The 18,047-nt window shown below is 39.7% G+C and overlaps 1 protein-coding gene across 3 annotated transcripts in view; it reads right to left on the bottom strand.

The window, feature by feature from the left end:
- The window catches only part of GPR141 (G protein-coupled receptor 141), a 75,136-nt gene that overhangs the window by 15,268 nt on the left and 41,821 nt on the right, over positions 1 to 18,047 (bottom strand). For 2 of the 3 annotated variants that reach the window (XM_070511941.1, XM_014840704.3), the window contains exon 2: positions 16,894 to 17,017. The gene's annotated coding sequence lies outside the window, so the exon portion shown is untranslated. Of the gene's footprint in view, positions 1 to 12,580; positions 12,702 to 16,893; positions 17,018 to 18,047 lie in introns of those variants that run through there. The other variant, XM_070511942.1, reaches the window with a different exon arrangement.

Raw genomic sequence — 18,047 nt, 5'->3', positions numbered from 1 at the left:
AACGATATACACCTGAAGTTTACGTAATGTTATAAACCAATGTGACCTCAGTAAAAAAAATAAAAAGGAAAAAACTGGCTACAATATATGGCTAAGAGCACAGTGTATTACTTCAATTTTTAATTCTGTCACTGTTTGCTGTGTTACCCTGGGCAACTTACTAATGCTCTCTGAGGCTTATTTTCCTCACCTAAAATATGAATAATCCCTACCTATGTCATTGTTATATAGTGAATTTTGTGTCCCCCCCCCACCCCAAATCCATAAGCTGGAGCCCCAACCCTCAAGGTGACTGTATTTGGAGATAAGCTCTGTTTTGGAGATAATTAAAGTTAAATGAGGCTATAAGGATGGGGCCCTAACGTGATTAAACTGGTGTCCTCAGAAGAAGAGGAAAGGACATCAGAGTTTGCTTGGCTAGCTTGCTCTCTCTCTCCACATGTGCACAGAAGAAAGGCCATGTGAACACATAGTGGGAAGGTGACTATCTGCAAGCTGGAAAGAGAAGCTTCATTAGAAACCAAATTTTACGGCATCTTGACCATGGACTTCTATCCTCCAGAACTCTGAGAAAATAAATTCCTATTGTTTAAGCTACTGTGATATTTTGTTATGGCAGCCCAAACAGACTAATACAGTCATACAGTCATTATGAGACAAATTAAATAATTCATGGAAAGAGTTAAAACAATATATAACATAGTAATTAATAATTACTATTGATTAATTTATGAGATAAAGAATAAAATCAAAGTATATAGTGGAAAAATCTTCCAGGAATATCCTAGACATCCACTTTCACTTGAAAATATCCTGCAAACTTCCTCTGCTTCTCTGAAAGGAATAGAAAATTGATTTGACAACACTGAAACAGTAACAATCAGGAATACCAATCATAGCAACAGCTTTCTGTGGCTTCCTTCACCAACGTCCCTAGTCCATGTGCTGGGACAGGTGTGATGTATTATGGTGACATCACAGTAATTCCCAGGAGCTGGGGCTTCTTCCTCTTCCCAAACCTAGGACCCATGCTGTTTACAATGACAAGTTTCCTCACCAGGCTGCATGCATGAGAACAAAGCAGCAATAGCTACAGCTGCAGACCATTCAACTAGCCAAGCCCATGGAGCTGACCCCAGGTCTTCCCAGACTCATCCACATACTCTACATTACTGGTTCTTGACTTGCCACCTGACATCTAGTTTTGATTCTCTGCCTGACCCAACACTCTTCGGCTCATTCCCCACAAGTCCCCTGCCTCAGATTCAGCTCTCCTGACCTCATGATGGAGTGTTGCCCAGTCAAACCCACCTGCCGATATTTTCCCTCAACCTGATTTGAAGCCTGATTCTTCCCTTCTAGATAATGCCCTTCTCATTTCTTGGTTCCACTCTTCCTTCTGGCCCATTTCCTGTGACTGCAGCTCCACCTCAGGATTTGGAACAATCTTCTCCCAATCAGGAAGGTTTATCCACATCTCAGGAGAGTCTGTAAGAACATACGCTGTTCTAACCCTGTCCTTATGACCCACCTGGTTGTCATAATATGTTTTATTCTGCTGCTTTGTGACCATTCTATTATTGGAGCCCTTTGATGTGCTTTTACCTATGCTTGGGCTGTCATCATCTTCGTAACTTATGGGTTGCCCCTGTGTTGTAGTGTTGAGGGTCAAGCTCCCTGACCCTGCCTCCTATGAACATCTGCCCTGAGACTGAGTCTTTAGAGGTTTTCCAGATGCTGCCCCACGTCTGAACACAGCATGTTGCCAGCTTCTAAATTCTTTGTGTTGTGCTCTGTTTACACTTAATCAGGGTATTGTACAAGACTCCCAGATGGTCTGCCTTAGATCTCAGCTTCTCCATTCTCCCTTATCCTTCTGCTAACCTGTGCCATGCACTCCCTCAGTCTGCCTGTAGGGGGCACAGTTCCACATCACTCCTAAGGAGCCCAGCTCCAACTCTGAGAAAAGAGAGGAGATGCTAAAATGTTCTTTCTTCCTAGATTGTGTTCCTCTTTTTATTTTAAACTCTCTTCCTCTTTGCCTCTTTCTACATGACGCTTTCTCTTTATTGTTCTCTTGAAGACTACTCCATTCTATGTGATGGTTTCCCTCCCTCAGAATGGCTCACCAGCTTTTGAAAGCCAAACAAGAGCTAGAATGGGGCCTAGAGGAAGAAGACAATGAAGCAATAAAGGCTTTTGAGAGTTATAGATAGTAAGGGAAGCCAGACAGAGATCGGGGCCCAATTTCTTCCCAGGGGGAATAAAGGAAAAAGAACGTATGTGTGCAAGAAGTATTCCGGTGCATATGGGATATGACTCCAGTGGTTGATAGGAATTTTCAATTAGTTGACATGAAAATTTTAATTCTCCTCTCCTTCATTCTTTCTCAGAGATACAATTAATTCTCCCATGCGCATGACTCGCTTGTAGCCATGACTGTACATATCCACACTGGCAGAGTCACTTCCTCACCTGTGTAGGGACAGGGGCATTGCTACGTGTTCACAACGTCTTGTCCTCTGATATATGAGAAGAGAAGGGCACAAGGGATAAATAGCATTATTTTATCAATATTACATAGTATTCATTCAAAATTGTATTCATCAAATTAAAGTTGAAACATTGAAATCTACAGACAATTCTCATTTGGGTTATAGGCAGTGTCATATTTTTCTTACTGGTCAGATTTCTTTATACAGTGGTTTACTTCAATGACTATTCATAGCAACATCAATTCAACCAAAGTAAACAAATTTGTTTGAACCTAGAGTGTTAAATATTTCCTAATCTATTACTTGTTGTGTGTGTTAGAGTTGAATGGCCCACAAAGAATGGAGGATATCTCAAGTTTTTGCACAAAATGGAAAGTTTGAAGCTTAAAAATCTTGGAAGGAAATGTCTTCATTGCAAAAAAGTCAAGCACACACAAAAGTAATAAATGCTACTCAGAAATGCTTCCAGCGCCTCACTGCAGAATAATATCTTGCTAGTGAGAACAGTCCTTAACATTGGGAAAACCAAGAGGATGTCTGAGAGAAGCAGTGAACTGTGTGACAGGTGAGACAAACACCACAGGCAGGACCTGGGGACCTGGAAAAATTTGGCCAGTACCCACAGGCACAATGCTCAAGGACGAGCTCAGCTCAGGGCTTTGAAGTATGCTATAGACTGAACTTGCAAAGTGAGGTTAAATAAACACTCACAAATTATATATAGCCTCTTATTAAATGAGAATCTCTGTTTCTTTCCCTGGATGTCAAGTTTAGATGATAAGCGTTTGTATTTTTTAATATTCAAGCTTACATTTTGAAATTTGCCCTTAGCTTTGGGAGACAGATGCTTTGAAGAGGAAAAAAACTGAGACTTTGAAGGTAGCCAGGATCGAATATTTGAGGCACATTAGTTATTATTATTTAAAGTCTCCACCTTACACCCAATTTTTGTAGAAAAAAATAATGTGCACACTAGCCAAATATTTTGTACATGGTAGGTGGCTAATATATCTACAGTGATTGAATGAATTCATGAAAGAAAAAGAGAGAAATCAAGAAGATGGGGGAGGGAAGACAGAGAAAGAAGAAAAAAGAAGAAAGGAATAGGGAGAAGAAGGGAGAAGAGGAGAGGAAGAAGGAAGAAGAGGAAGGAAAGCTCTGAGGCTCCCAGCCAGCCACACTGTTGTAACTTGTGGCTTGTGGGCCTTGAGCTGACTAATATTTTCCTGGCTTCAAAATCTTTATACCTGGAAGTGATACAAATGTCTTTATTTATCCAGTTGGTTGTCTAATGTAATATGAACTGTTTGCCAAAGAGTGCAGCTGATCTCTGTAAGACCTGAAAGAAGGTCTAAGGGATATGGTTTCTGCTTCTATGGACATGATCCATTACTATGGAGTCAGGGAATTTTCTTAAAACAGCATCCATAACATTTATTTGCTGATGCTATTTAGGCCTCTCACCCATATATCTTCTTTGTGTTTCCTCTTTCCAAAATATTCTACCCTATTCAATCCATCTTGTACATCCCTGAGGTCTAAATTCAGATTTGATTTCCTTCAGGAGCATTCTCTGATGGTACCATTAGACATTCTCAGTTGCTTTCTCAAAACGCTTTACCTAAGCATCTCAATCCTTCCTTCATTGCTTCATTAATTCCCATTTTAATTCTTTATTTTAGTCATTTGTGTACCTTTGTGTGTGTGCGTGTAAGGAAGACTGGCCCTGAGCTAACATCTGTTACCAATCTTCCTCTATTTTATGTGGGATGCTGCCACAGCATGGCTTGACAAGCAGTGCTAGGTTTGTGCCCAAGATCTGAACCTGGGAATCCCAGGTTGCCGAAGCGGAGCACATGAACTTAACCACTACACCATTGGGCTGGCCCCTGTGTACCTCTTTTTTAATACTGAATTTCTTTCAGAACTAAGATGATTTCTTTTTTTATAGCAAGTATGAGTTGTTAACTGAATGGGTAAAATAACGGTGAAAAACTACTGCAACCTTGTTAAACATATCTTTGATAGGGCCCTGTTTGGATCTAATCCAGTAACTGATGTCTGGATCCCAGAAATAAACTGTAGATCAAGAGAAAACTCTCCTGAGGGAGTAGGGCTGCCTCCCTGGCTCTCCATGAACCACCTTGCCTTCGACAGGGATCTCTTCTTTACCTCTGTGATTGACTCCTGGAGCTCAACAGAAGCTTGGCCTCAAACTCCATTTTCCTTCTTCCTTCACTTATTCCTCTACTCAAAACCCTCCTTTGGTTCCTTTTAGTGAAAAGAATGAAGTCTGCACCTACCACATAATATAAGCCCTTTGCAATCTGACCCCACCTTATGTTTCAAGGCATACCTCTTGTCATGATCCCTCTTGCCTCACCCTCAGCCTATGCCCCAGACTTACAGACCTTTTTGCCATTCCTGGAGTGTTCTTTTTCATACCTCCACGTTATTTCTTCTTGCTGTAGACCCCAAACGTATAGCTAGACACTGAGACTAAAGTCCAAATTGCATCACAAATGATTTTATTTCTCTTCTTCTAAACTTCTGCTGACTTCCCATTGTCTCTCGGAGATGTATAAACTTACCACAGCATACTAGATCGGCCCCACTGGCATTTGTAGCTCTATATCCAGCCTCTCCTCCAGTAGGGCACCAGGATGCTCCATCCTGCCTAAACAATTTTCTTCATTGTTCTGCTCTGACCTCAACCCATGCATAGGAGAGCCTTCACTTTGCCTGAGGCTTGGCTGGGGGCTATTTCTTTGTGTCTTGCCAGTTCTTTTCCCACAACCTTGCTTGAGCCTCAGTGGTCATTGCCCATGGCCCAAGGACTGCCTTGATATCAGAAGTGGGACACTGAAGTGGCTTGTGTGGCTGTTTTATAAGAAATCCAAGAAAGAGCCAACATCAGAGCTTGGTCTACAAAGTGAGAATCCTAAAAAATTTGTAGAGTCCTATAAAATGGCATTAAGCAATCCATATCCTCATGAGTGCATTGACTTCAGGCCCCAGGACCTCCCTCTGTCTAAACAGAGGAGCAGCTACAATCTACTTTGGAATTTCTCACTTTGTTTAATAACCAAATCCCATCATTTTAATAGTGGGTAGTAGTAGATAGTAAAGATTCTGAGGTGAATAAAACACACTTCTGCCTTTAAATGTCCTTCTGTCTGGTAAGGGAGAAAGAGGTACATAAATTATTTACAACAACACATACAGGTGTGTAAAACATGCCACAATAATTCAGAAAGGGGAGTAGTTAATTCAACTCATAGTGGAGAGTGAGGACATCAAAATGTAGCAGCAACAGAGCAATGCTAGGACATGGGTATGTAACAAGTGCTGGATCTTAAGGGATGTATTGAAGTTCCAGATGCAGAGAGGAAGAGACAGAGAACTCCAGGGAAAGACAAGAGTCTAAGAAAAGGCATGCATGTAAGATCAGGGAATTACCAATAGTCCAATGTGCCTGAACACTAGGTAAATGAGCCGAACTTAGGTGAATATCTGTAGACGAGGCTTACCAAATACACAATGTGTTGCCACTCTGAGGATTTCATATGTTATCTTGAAAATTAGGAGAAATGTAAATTTAATAATATCAAATGACATTTTAATATTTCAATTGCAAAAGCTTATTTTTGGCAACAGAAAGCTGAAAGGATTGGAGGAGAGCTAGACAAAAAAGAGCGATACCATCAGCAGGCTATTATGCTGATCAAGTATACATACTATAAGGATTGGTGTAAGGTGGCACCACCTGGGAGAATTCACCCCCAAACTAAACAAACATTGAAGACACTGGGGTCAGACAGGACATTACATGCTTCAGGTACAACCATTAGCAAGTGGTGACAGCTTCATATTAAATCAACAATAAAAAGACAGAAATAATCACAGAATGTTTTAAGAAAACAAACGCCACATTAAAAACACATTAAACTCCTCAGGCAAAAGAACTAACAAACTCTAAGATTGCTAAAAAGTCAAAGAGGTAAAAGTAACTTTAAGTGCCATTGATACTCTCAAAGAGAAGAGAATGATGTGAAATAAATTCAATTACAGTCGCTATTGAATAAGAGATGTATTGAACCAACACAATTAATGGTCTTGTAAGAATGTTCAGGAGGATTCTCACAGATGCAACAAAAAAAGGCCAAGAGATAGATTTAAAAGAAATGCTAAGGAATACCTAAGGCAAATCAAAAAGTTCCAACACCATCTGGAGACAGCAGAATGGAATGGAATACTCAAAAAAGTCACTGAAGAACATTCTCTACACATAAAAAAGATGAAATTTGATGTTGAGTGATCTCACTTAGCACTGAGCTGAATTAACGGAAAAGATTCACATTTAGGCATATCAGGATGGAATTGCAAATCAGAAAGAACAAGCTCACATAACCACTTGAATGTCTAATGAACATCTTAAACTTAGTATACCCAAAGCTGAACTGATTTTCCTCCCCACCTCCCAGACATACACATCCTTGGGAATTCCTCCCAGTTTCGGGTAATAGTAACTCCATTTTCCAGTTGCTTGAGTGAAAAACTTTAGAGTGATCCTTGATTTTTCTTTTTCTCCCGAAATTCACCTTCACTTCTTAAGCAACTCTTAACCTCTCTCCTTCAAAATAATCCACATAAGAGCATCATGGCAGAATGAGGTCTCACAGAAAGCTTTCCCCTCCAATATACAACAACAAAACATCCATAATCCAACAGAGGACATCCAAACACAACACAAAAAATGTTGGAGAGACCCTTCAGCCATATGACAGAGGGCAGAGAGACTGGAGCCCCCCTTGGAGGAGGTGGAACAGGGTAAGAGAAATCTTCACTCCCTCTCCTTAAATACTGCCATCTGGGACTGTGGGAGGCCTCTGAGAGGGAACGAACGGAGGAGGGGACAGTCGTTCATGGGAACATCAAGGACTCCCAAGGGCCCTTGCAGCCTAGAGGGAAACCTCTACCTGAGTGAAAGCTTTTGCAGGAGGTGGCTTTATCAAACCAAAACCCCAGGAGAGCAGAGGGAGAAAACCCCGAGAGCACACAGGAGACAGTGCCACGCCCCCCACCCTCACAGTGCAGCTCCACTTGCTGGGATTTTGGCTGAAAGCAGAGGGCTCAGAATACATGGCTCTTGACCCCTACCCAGTGGCGATAGGCAGTAACTGTGACCAAATGACACCAGGAGTGCAAAAGAACAGAACTCCCTATAGCAATATCAAACACTATATTAGATCTCCAGACCAGAGAGAAAATAACAAGTACCCAGAAATCAGTCCTGAGGATGCAGAAATATGTAATCTAAATGACAAAGAATTCAAGACAGCTACCATCAAAAAACTCAATGAGGTAAAAGAGAAGGTAGAGAAACAATTCACCAAGTTCAGGTGCTACTTCACAAAAGAGATTGAAACTATGAAGAATCAATCAGAAATATTAGAGATGAAAAACACAATGGAAGAAATAAAACAAAATATGGATTCCCTGAACACTCAAGTGAACACCATAGAGGAGCATATCAGCATAATCAAAGATAGACATGTTGAAATACTCCAGATAGAGGAGAGAGAACTAAGACTAAAAAGAAATGAAGAAGATCTCCGAGAAATATCTGACTCAATTAGGAAATGCAACATAAGAATTATAGGTATTCAAGAAGGAGAAGAGAAGGAGAATGGAGTAGAAAGCTTGTTCAAAGAAATAATAGCAGAGAACTTCCAAAACCTAGGGAAGGAAATCCATGTGGAAGAGACTGCCATATCTCCTAACTATGTCAATGTAAAAAGACCTACTGCAAGGCATATAGTAGTGAAACTGGCAAAACTGAATGACAAAGAAAGAATATTAAGGGCAGGAAGGCAGAAGAAAATAACCTACAAAGGAACTCCCATCAGGCTTTCAGTGGATTTCTCTGCAGAAACCTTGCAAGCTAGGAGAGACTGGAATGAAATATTCAAATCATTGAAAGACAAAAACTTTCAGCCAAGAATACTCTATCTAGTGAAAATATCCTTCAGATATGATGGAGGAATAAAAAAATTTCCCAGACAAACATAAGCTAAGGGAGTTCATAGCCATGAGATGCCCCCCACAAGAAATCCTCAAAAAGGCCCTCATACCTGAAACAAAAAAAGGGAGAAAGGGGTTACAAAGCACAGAGTAAGGAGTTAAATAGGTAGACAGAATCAGAATAGGACAGCAAATACTCAAGTATAGGATTAAAGACAAAGGGAAGGAAAACACTAAAAACAAAGATAATCTTGTCGTTTTAACCACAAACTCATGACACAAGATGGAATAAGATGTGAGAATAATAACTTAGGAGGGGAAGAGGAAAGGGACTGAATCAGTTTAGACTAGAAATAAGAGGCCATTGGAAAAGGGACTATCTTACCCACAAGATCTTGAATACAAACCTCAGGGTAACCACTAAACAAAAAAGCAGAACAGAGACACAAATAATAAATAAGGAGAAAATAAAGAGACATAACATAAAAAACTACATAACTCGATTGGTAGACCAAAATACACAGGATGAGATACAAAGGAAATGCAGGAGAATCAGAAAACGCGTGACAAAATAGCAGCATTAAGTCCTCATATATCGATAATCACCCTAAACGTAAATGGATTGAATTCTTCAATAAAAAGACACAGAGTGGTGAGATGGATTAAAGAACAAGACCCAACAAGGTGCTTCCTCCAGGAAACACGTCTCAGCTCCAATGACTAACACAGGCTCAGAGTGAAGGGATGGAAGACCATACTCCAAGCTAATGGCAAACAAAACACAGCAGGTGTTACAATACTTATATCATACAAAGTAGACTTCAAGATAAGACAGGTAAATAGAGACAAAGAGGGGCAGTATATAATGATCAAAGGGACATTCCATCAAAAGAAATAACACTTATAAATATCTATGCACCCAACACAAGAGCACCAAAGTACATAAAGCAACTATTAACAAACCTAAAAAGAAGACATTAATAATAACACAATAATAGTAGGGGACCTCAACACTCCACTCACATCAATGGATAGATCATCCAGACAGAAAATCAACAAGGAAACGGTGAAATTAAATGAAAAGCTAGACCAGATAGACTTAATAGACATCTATAGAACACTCCATCCAAAAACAGCAGAACACATTCTTCTCAAGTGTGCATGGAACATCAAGAATAGACCATATGTTGGTGAACAAGGCAAGCCTCAATAAATTTAAGAAGATTGAAATAACAACAAGCATCATTTTTGACCACAATGCTATAAAGCTAGAAATTAATTACAAGAAAAAAACAGAGAAAAGGACAAAGATGTGGAAAACCCAAGATCATGCTATTGAACAAATGGATCATTGAAGAAATTAAAGGAGAAATCAAAAAATATCTGGAGACAAATGAAAATGAAAACACACCATATCAACTCATATAGGATGCACCAAAAGCCATATTAAGAGGGAAATTCATCACAACACAGGCTCACCTTAACAAACAAGAAAAAACCCAAATAAGCAATCTCAAACTACACCTAATTGAATTAGAAAGAGAAGAACAAACAAAGCCCAAAGTCAGCAGAAGGAGAGAAATAGTAAAATTCAGAGCAGAAATAAATGCTATTGAAACAAAAAAGGGCAGTAGAAAGGATCAATGAAACAAAGAGCTTGTTCTTTGAGAAGATAAATAAAATTGATAAACTCCTAGCCAGACTTACAAAGATAAAAAGACAGAAACCTCAGATAAATACAATTAGAAATGAAAGAGGAGAAATAGCAACAGATACCACAGAGATACAACAGATTATAAGAGAACACTATGAAAAACTATATGCCAACAAAATGGACAATCTAGAGGAAATAGATAAATTCTTAGACTCTTACAACCTCCCAAACCTGAATCAAGAAGAAATAGAGAATCTGAATAGACCAATCACAAGTAAAGAGATTGAACAGTAATCAAAAGCATCCCAAAGAATAAAAGCCCAGGAGCAGACAGCTTCCCTGGGGAATTGTACCAAACTTTCAGAGAGGATTTAATACCTATCCTTCTCAAGCTATTCCAAAAAATTAGGGAAGAAAGAATGCTTCTTAACACATTCAACAAGGCCAACATAACTCTGATACCAAAGCCTGACAAGGACAGCATAAAAAAGGAAAACTACAGGCCAATATCACCGATGAATATAGATGCAAAAATCCTCAACAAAATATTGGCAACCCCAATACAGCAATACATCAAAAAGATCATACATCATGATCAAGTGGTATTTATTCCAGGGACACAGGGATGGTTCATCATCCACAAATCAATCAACGTGATACACCACATTAACAAAATGAGGAATAAAAACCACATGATCATCTCAATAGATGCAGAGAAAGCATTTGACAAGATCCAACAGTCATTTATGATAAAAACTCTTAACAAAATAGGGATAGAAGGAAATTACCTCAACATAATAAAGGTCATATATGATAAACCCACAGCCAACATCATACTTAATGGGCAAAAACTGAACACCATCCCTCTGAGAACAGGAACAAGACAAGGATGCCCACTATCAACACTCTTATTCACCATAATAGTGGAGGTTTTTGCCACAGTGATTAGACAAGAGAAAGAAATCAAAGGAATCCAAATTCCTTTGAGTGAAGGGAGTGAAGAAGTGAAACTCTCTCTCTTTTCAGACGACATGATCTTATATATAGAAAACCCTAAAGAATCCATTGGAAAACTATTAGAAATAATTAACAACTACAGTAAAGTTGTGGGGCACAAAATCAACTTACAAAAATCAGCTGCATTTCTGTACTCTAATAATGAACTTACAGAAAGAGAACTCAAGAATACAACTCCATTAACAATCTCCAAAAAAAGAATAAATTACCTAGGAATAAATTTAACTAAGGAAGTGAAGGACTTACACGATGAAAACTATAAGACATTATTGAAAGAAATAGGTAATGACATAAAGAGATGGAAAGAGATTCCATGCACATGGATTGGAAGAATAAACATAGTTAAAATGTCCGTACTACCCAAAGCAATCTACAGAGTCAAAATACTCCACATAGGATCCCTGGACCAGATTTTTTGCTATAAAGGACATCACTGGGACAATTGGAAAAATATTAACAAAGTCTGCAGATTAAGTAATACACTTGTATCAATGTTATTTTTCTGACTTTAATCATTGTATATGGTTACATACGAGAATGTCCTGTTCTTAGGAAATACATACTACCTGCTATAGAGATAAAGGCATCATTTCTTCATCTTCTTCTCAAATGGATCAAAAGATTATAATATGTGTATATAAAAAGTAAAAAGCAAATGTGGTAAATATTACAATTGGGTAATCTAGGTGAAGAGTATATTGGAGTCCTTTGTACCATTCTTATAATGTCTTTATAAGTATATAATTACAAGTTAAAAAATTACAAAAAAGAAAATAAATCTAAGGTATGTCAATGCTTCACCACTTACATTGCTACAACTGTGGTTCAGGTTACATCCTCTTTCACTGGGAATATTGCAACAAATGCCTGAATTATCTCTTCTTTTATTCTTGTCTCCCCGATAGTCTATTCCCAATCAGCAACTAGAGTGATTTCCAAAATGTAACTCAGAAGATGTCATTTCCCTTACCACAATCCTCTAAGGGCTTCTTATTTTACTCAGGGTCAAATCAAAATTTGGAAAATGGTCTATTAGTCCCCACAGAACTTAAGCCTTCCTCCCCCATACTCTATCTCTTTGATCTTATCTCCTACAACTTTCCCTTTCATTGGTATATTCTAAGTAAACATCATAACTCCTTGCTTTTCCTCAAACATCCCTGGTGTGTTCCTACCTCAGGGCCTTTGCATATGAAGTTTCCTCTTCAGTAGTGTTCTTCCCTCAGATATCTTCATAGCTTGCTCCTTCACCCACTTCATGTCTCTGGCCAAAGATCACTCCAGTAATTCCTTTCCTGGCCTTCCTATTTAAAATGTCAACACTCAACCACCTCCACCAACACACATCATCCCCTTTTCTTATTCTCCACAGCATTTATCACTGACATACCATATGTTTTACTTGTTTGTTTGTCTTCTTGCTCTCTCCACTAGAACTCAAGCTCCTTGAGGACAAGGCATTCTGTTTTCTTCATTTGTCTACTTCCAGGACCTGTAACAGTGCTTTGCACATAATGGCTTCTTAACAAATAATTCTTGAGTGAATGAAATCAAACCTCATCAGAGTTCCCATAGAGGAAAAAACCAGATAATCTATAAAAACATTAGAAACAATTCAGCATCAGACTTTGGACATATTGAATACTGGGAAAAAAATCTGAATGGTTTTGAGAGATGGCTTTGAATTTAGAATTCTGCTTTCAAGTGAACTAGTATCCAAGAGGAAGAGAAGAGGAAAGGCTTTTTCTGATACATGAACACTCATAAAGTTTACCTCTCTCAGATCTTCCCTGAATTATTAAAGTATATTCCAGCAAAATGAAAAAAAAAAGTACATGGGATATCAACAATATAGTAGTGGACCAAATTATAAGTATAAACACAATTAAATCTAAAATTGCTGGCCACACAAAACTAAAATACTCAATGGTTTCAGCATGATGAGAATGGGGAAAGTTAAAGGAAGGAGTTGTATGTTAAAATTTTGTTTCATTGGAGAGGAGGTTAAAGGTAGTATTTAACTGTAGAGAAACAAAAGATGAGTTTAAACTCTTGATGAAAATTTAGGAATGATGACTCGGTGAATGGAAGTTGGTATGGCTTACAAATTATAAGAAGGAAAAATGGAATACAGCAAACCCGATAAATGCAAGCAAAGACAGAAAGGGAAAAAAAGGCAGGAAAAAAATGAGAAGACATGGTAAATAGACAAATTTAAAAAGGAAAAAAGTCCAGACATATCTGAAATCATAATCTATATAAACTATTTGTATTGTTCCTTCTGCCACTCACAAAGAAGAGAAATGGTATACAACGCTGTGAATACACTAAAAACCACGGAATTGTACACTTTCAAAGAGTGAATTTTATGGTATATGGATCATATCTCAATAAAGTCACTATTTAAACAGAGAGAGAGAGAAACTGTGTCTGAACTGAGCCTCTGGTGATGAGGAAGGAGAGAGAAAATTACTATTGATAAATGCAAAGAATTAAGACAGAGCATCAGTGGTGCAAAGTGGCTGCCTTTGTGTTGGGAGCAGAGGAGTGAAGTATGCCTCACAGCTCCCTGGTTAGACAGCTTGGCGGCCATGGTACCAGTAAGCTTTGGGTGAGAGGGCCAGACTCATGATAAAAGGTCGGGTCCCTCTGAATTTATTCATTTCTCTTTGCTTCTCACTCCACCCCTGGATTCACGTCCTCCTGTGGCACCCTGAAGAGATGGGACTGTGAGTGGATTCAGCTTTCTGTTCATTCAATAAGAGAGAACAAGCCCTACCCTAGTCATGCTCTTCATAGTGCTTATCGCTGTCGTCTCACTTTTTCTTGTCTTTCGTACCCACCCTTGCCCCTAGAAATGAAGGATCCACGAAAGCTGTACAATTCACCACTGTGTCTCCAGGGTTGGAGGAACACCTGTGCCAGGGATCAGAAGAGGAAATCACAAAATCTCAGCATCAGAGTGAAACCTAGAGATCATGGTGTCCAACACACCATTAAAACTGAGGAAGACGCAGTAGCCCACACAGGGACCTTTCTTACCTAACACAGTAGTCACTAGCTGAATCTCAGGTCCTCTGTTCCAGTCCAGAATTGTTCCCATGACACAGCACTACCATAGGAGGACACCAGAGGCCCAGAGAAGTGAAAGGCAGCTTGTAAGTGGCAGAGCTTTCATCCCACCCCCATGTATCCTCTTCAAGGACACCAGTTAGGAGCCAAGATGAATATCCAGCCCCAGCTAGAAGAGGCAGAACCGGGAGAAAAGGTTGCTGGTGGACAGATGGCTCCCTGACTTTGAGATACCCTTAGAACAAATTACATTTTGTTATGTTTGTTAAAACAAATAGGAACATTCACTTTAATCACTCTGGGAAAATCAAGCAGCATTTTATCCAAAATATTGTGAGAAAAGCCTCTGGAATGACAGCTCCACATTAAGGATCACCTCAAGGCAGCTAAAAAAAAATTGTCTAAAAATATGAGAAGCAGTGTGGAAGACAACAAAACAGAAACGTCAATTCTGAAGAAATCCATTTGAATTATATGCCTAAGGAACATATTAAAAAGCACCCCCAACCCTGTTTTTCTGTGTGTTTGCATTCTTTCACAGTCATCTTCCTTTCCTACCCTATTTCTGAAGTTTGAAAGGAATCTTCTGGGTCTTCAACTAAAACTGTGAAAAAAAGCTTGCTTAGGCACTTTCGAGTAAAGTTAGAGCTGCGGTCTCACTAACCAAAACATCAATTCTGACCAACAACAGCCTTCTGGGTTTGGGTTATTGTTTCTGCAGTCACTTGAAGAGTTAAACACTGTTTCTGACTTTACGACTTCTGGTTATCCATAAGGGAAGTGAAAGCTGAGGTCAGAGCCCCATGAGGTTGAAACTCAGAGGCTTTGTGTCTGTCCAGAGTGAGAGCCACATTGCTCTGGAAGCTACCTTATACCTATTTTACCACCTGCTTTCTGCAAAATAAGGAGTAGTCTGTGAGTTCTTTCCATTTCCAGAGAGTTTTCGCACAGATCCATGGATCTGAAGGTATTAAAATGTGCTGTGAACTCTGATCCTCACGTATGTCCCCTGACTTCTTACTGGAAATATTGCTTCAAAGAAGTACCCTGTTGCCCAGGGATTGTGCTTTCTTCTCATAAAATGTTAAGTGTGTGGGATTGTGTTCCTCGAATCCCCGAGTGCCCCTGCTGCTGTGGTCTTCTTGCCACCCTCACCACACGATCTGGCCTACTTAATCCTCCCAACCCCCAAAGATAGAGAAACAACATGTCAGGCAACCAGACGGGGAGGAGGGCTACAGACAGACAGCACTTGGTGTTCAGCAATGCCAGTAACTCCCTCGCCTCTAAGCTTCTGTGTAGCCCAATGAGGATAGGCTATAGCTAAAGAAGGCTGCTTTTCACACTTTCATTGCGGGTGATTGACACTGGGCGTGTTTCATCAAATATACCACAAGTAGGGTGTTCCCTTCTGCACCACTATGACCATTCCTTCTGTTTAATTTTCCATTTGTTCATCTTCTCCCTTGTCTTCTTTTCTTCATAATAACTCTCAGAGTTTTATTCCCTTTCCTTTTCTCAGCGTTTCTGTTTTTTATTTTATTACAAAAAGAGGCAACTAAATTAAAGAAATTAGAGAAAAATTAGAAGATGAACAGACTTTTTCTACTCTTTTAAATATTTTAGCATATTTTCTGCTAGTGTCTATGTCTCTATGTTAGTGAGATAGAGAGAGAGTTATAATCACATTGTACCTCAATTTTCAACCCATATTTTTCACTGGTAATATACCAAAATACTTAGCCTTTAAGCTTCTGTACCTTTAAATGACTGCATAATCTCCCATTAAGTAGCTGCCTTCGATGCTATTTAACCAAGCTTTCAGTGAAGCGGTGTTTCTGATTTACTGTTGTTATAAATAATTCTATGATAAATATTTTTGTGAATTAAGCATTTTAGATGTTTGGATTATTTCCAGAAGGTGGTATTCAAAAAAGAGTGGTCATACGGCACGCAAATATTTGTGGATCTAGATTAATAGCACCAAATTGTTTTACATTGACAGATACAAAATATTCATTTCAAATAAAAAGTTTATTCCTGCTTTCTAATTTAAGCTAGTCCTATCAGGCAGAGTTTTTTTGTACTTTATCCACATGACTTCATTCAGCCAACAATCTTTACTCACTGTTTCTTAACAGCAATCTTTACTCACAGAATTCTGAAATGAGTAAAACAAGAGGCTGTGGGTAAACACTGTTGTCGAGTAACTCATTGTCCCTTGAAACCTACACCATCCGCTCAACCCTCAGCAAGCTAAGCCGACAATGAAACAAAACTCTTCCAGAAGCTCTATAGGTATTCTCCTGTTCAAATCATGACTTCCTTTCACATTTAAATAGAGCTCTGGAAAAATCATTGACCTTGTCTTGGAGCGCAATATAATCTGCCGACAAGTCAAGATGCCACAGCCAACAGAAGACCTGGGGAGGCCTGGGAATGGAAAATGACTTTAGAGAATGTTGAGCCTTTTCATTAAGGGGAAGATGGCATTTCATTTCAGAATTAACCACCATGTACGGGCACCATACCTCCAAGGTGAGCGTGAAATATAAGCTTACTCAGAGGAGTAAGACCTTCCTCAAGTCAAAGCTACCGAGAGATTCGCCAGGCAAATCTGCCGGGGCTCACCTGCCTCCCGTCTTCAGTCCCCGGTGCCTCTGGGTTTACGCTTTCTCATCAACAGTGGGTGCGTCCATGTGAGCACGATTTGTTGGTAATGACAGCTGCCGCGTCCTGAGTGCTTCCTTGGTTCCTGGCACGAGGATGGAAATTTCACATACGTTACTTATAATCTCCACAAAAAGCCTAGGACTTGGGTATTTTTATCCCAAATATCAGATGAAGAAATTGAGGCTCAGGAAAGTTAAACTTTTCCAGGTTTACTTAGCTAACAAGTGGCATCACTGAAGCCCAAATACTGAGTGCCACTTCATGGGGCTGCAGCAATACAGGAGTCTTCCTCCCGTGCAAAAAGGTGGACATTCCCTGCCTGCTGCATCCTCGCTGTCCTCTGAGCTGGGGATTCTCCTAGACAGTCGCTCCCTGTTTCTCCATTGCACTTGTTTATATCTCTATGAGCAGTTATCAGGATAGTTAAAGGCAATTAATTTGCATGCTAGCAGCAGACTTGGAGAAGTCTTCTTAAAAACTGTTAGAATAGGCCCACTTGATATTCTCTAAAGCCAGTAAATGTTTGAGAAGCAGTTTACCCGATTGTAATGAAATAGAAAAACAAAACTGCATTAAAATTTAATTACCCACATTTAGTTTGTCCTAAAGATAGAGTCCTAAGCCCTTTTCTTAATTCCTTTTCACTTTTTGAGCTATAAGTCCTTAACTCCCCCGGTTTGAGATTGGAACTCACACTGAGAGATTGTTATGGGGGGGCCCTGAGCAGCTGCTCCACCCTAGATGGTTGTAGCCCAGAGAGGGCCGTGGCTAGCCATTGATGAGCATGAGGGGCTGGTATCTGTAAGAGCCTGCTGCCCTGTGCCCAGGGGTCCCAGATTGAGCAGCTGGGACACAGCCCTCTCCCTAGGAGTGCCAGGCTTTAGCCATGCTGCGCTTCTTCTTTTCGCCTGGTTCTTGGTTCGCTCCCCAGCCCCCTCTGAGTCTTGAGCCTCCCTGAATCCTATCCATCTCCCCTTACTCTGACACTCTTTCCTCTCACTGCATGCACTCGCATTCATTTAGATGTAGCTCTCTGATCAATGATCCTCCTAGGACCAGCCAGCCCCCTGGATATTGGTTCCAGCCTGGCTCTGAAGTTCTTTATGGCCTAC

Source organism: Equus asinus, chromosome 1, assembly GCF_041296235.1.
Source record: "Equus asinus isolate D_3611 breed Donkey chromosome 1, EquAss-T2T_v2, whole genome shotgun sequence".
In the NCBI taxonomy this organism is placed as follows: domain Eukaryota; kingdom Metazoa; phylum Chordata; class Mammalia; order Perissodactyla; family Equidae; genus Equus; species Equus asinus.
The sequence above is the reverse complement of the archived record's forward strand: the minus strand, read 5'-3'. Positions and strand labels throughout refer to the sequence as shown.